This window comes from Cyprinodon variegatus, unplaced genomic scaffold (genome assembly GCF_000732505.1).
Source record: "Cyprinodon variegatus isolate N-32 unplaced genomic scaffold, C_variegatus-1.0 Scaffold72, whole genome shotgun sequence".
In the NCBI taxonomy this organism is placed as follows: Eukaryota; Metazoa; Chordata; class Actinopteri; order Cyprinodontiformes; family Cyprinodontidae; genus Cyprinodon; species Cyprinodon variegatus.
In genome coordinates, this window is record NW_015150525.1 from 1,523,689 (window position 1) to 1,526,622 (window position 2,934).

The window sequence follows — 2,934 nt, forward strand, 5'->3', positions numbered from 1 at the left end:
GATGGAGTCACAGCCAAACAGGAACAGACAAGATGAAGCTACTACAAGTAAAAGCGGAGAGAGCAGAACATTAGACATTGAACGAACAGATTCTGCAGAATGAGAGAATAGAGATAGAATGAAGTAGAAAGATGAAATTAGACCTATGCTCAATATTGAAGTGTGGTCTGTGCTACACACTATAGCTATGTGTCTAGATATGGCCGAGGCAGTGAGGAAGTTGGGGCGAGTTTAGTTCCACAACGGAGCGACATAAGGGCCAAAAAGTAGGAGATCCAGGTGGAAAAAGGGTCCCAGCGTTCTCGCGCACCTTTTTCTTCTAGCGGGTCAAACTTCATCAGTTGTTTTCAACAATTTCGGTCATAAAAACAAAACAAGCCGGACTCCTGTTTGTGGCACTGCGTTCAGCTACAATTTGGGAGAGGTGCAGCGGAGCGTCTGTGGAGGGGGCGGGGACATCTGGAGCGGAGGTATTGCATTGCACTCATTGCACTGATTTTGTGCAGTATTTTTTGATGCAAGGCCTTTCAGAATCTATAACGTAGGGGCATTATTATTTTTCAGTGAATGAGGTTTTAATAGGAATAGGTGGGGTGCAATTTTTCTACTTCTGATATTTGCTGTTGTTTCTCAAACAAAATGCATAACGATATTACAGCTTTCATTGATTTATTTCAAATTTGAAACATTGTCTAGCGTGTAAGGTGAAAAAAAAAAAAAATGAACCAATGAATCGAATCGAATCGTGGTGTATTCTTGAGTATCGAAAATAATCGAATCGTTGGGTCAGGAAATCGATACTGAATCGAATCGCCATGATGGATGTGATTTACACCCCTAGTCCCTATGTCCTCCAGAAGCCTAAGCCTAAAGCAGCATAACTAAAGAGATAGGTCAGGAAAAAAAAAATGTGTTATATATTTGCAGCATGGTAAAAAAAATCATACTTCTCTTAGAGTCTAATAATAGAATAGGATTCCAGGAATAAAAAAAGCACCCAATGATTTCCCTGACCCTTTTTTTCCTCTGCTGTTAAAATACTTTAACTCTACTTCTGACATCCTTGGCCATCTTCATTCAGTGAACCTTCATGAACATAAAAAAAAAACACCTGTTGCGTCCACCTCAGAACAATCTGGTGATGCAGCATTAGGAGTAAACTCTGATGCAACAGGCCCTGCTGACTGGCCATCTCCTCTAACTGAAGTCACAGAACTTGAAAGGGGAATGCAGAACTTCCCATCAAAGAATCCAACAAACATGGGAGTGTTGACCTTCTTGCATGAGAAGACGTTGACAGAAATCTACCCCAACATGTAATTTTCTCTGAGAATATCTGCTGCTTTTTCTGTTACAGTTGCTGCTGCTGAAATAAGCATTCCCGAGCTTAAACCCATTAAACCATTCCTGAGATCTGCTATGACGCAACAATGCCTCGGTGGGCTTTCCAACACAAGTATTGATCATGTGATCTCAAATCAGCTTTCATATGACAACATAGATCACTTTTCTTCAAGAAAGACTTGGAGAGTAAAACTGTAGCAGGAGATGAGGTTGACTAGGAGGTGCAGTATTAAAAAATACCACTAGAGGTCTCTGTCGTTTTGTGACATAATATACTGTATATACAGTGTGTATATATATATATATATATATATATATATATATATATATATATATATATATATATATATATATATATACATAGTACCTTATTTATTATGTCACTTGCTTACAGGGTTTTATTTTGTAGATAGTTCAATATTGCACTTTGCAAGGGATGCTGAAATCAAAATTTTGTATTATTATTTCTAATTTTGATTTTATTGCCTTATTGCATTGGTTTTTAATGTTATTTTAATCAGGTTTCATTGTTCCTCAATAAAAGAAAAAGTCAAAGACCAGCCTATTCAGTTTTTTTTTTTTTTTCACGGCTTAAACTGTTCCAAATACACAATATCTGAGAGAGTGTTTGGAGAGGGAAATAGATACTGTCATCTCAGAGGATGCTGAATTGAATATCTTTAAAAAATCCACACATGCTCATTTAATTTAAGGCACCAGCTAATTCAATAAAAGGTTGCACACAGACTATTATTCAAGCTGCATTCATTCTTCTCATCCACTTTTACACCGTTATGCGAAAAAGGATGGCATATTGGCTCATATATTCTGGTTTTGCAACAAACTACTAGGATCACTGAAAATAATTCTAATCTAGATGAGTCAGTTTTTCTTAAATTAAGTGCATTTGTTCTTGAATTGAGGAGGTAGTTGAGACACTTTGCCAATGGAAAAAGACAATTTACATTTAAAATAAGAAAACAATTGTCTTATTTCAAGTGAATATTATCAAATTATCTTATTTTAAGAGTAAAAATACTCATTCCATTGGCAAATCATCTTATCTACCTGCTCAAATTAAGGGTTAATACACTTAATTTTACTTATTTCTAGATTGTTTTTGCAGTGATATTGGTGCAAGGTCTTTCACTGCTATTCTGAGGTGTATAGACATGATCTTCCCTCCTTGGCTAGTCTCACCAGCTTGAAACTCTTAATCAGTGGTTAAGATCCTCGATGAAACCAATATGGGAGGATTATTAAATCATTTGTAAAGTCTGGGACAAATACAAGAGATTTGGAGCTTAGATCACTGAGCTCATAAGTTCTTTACATATGGAAAGAATACGATTTGAGTTTTCAGGAATATGAGACATAACCTGACAACAGCCAGATGCATGTCTAGCTCAGCCTAGCTCCACTCACATACATCTGGGACACCGCTCATTGAAAGTGATTTCCCCACCAAATTTATGGTCTGGCCAATCAGGACGCAAGGCGGGTGTTTCCTGGATGTGACGTAGTGGAGAAGCGAAGTCTGCTGTGCACAATGTTGCCTTTTATCCGCACATTTTCATGGCACAAACGACA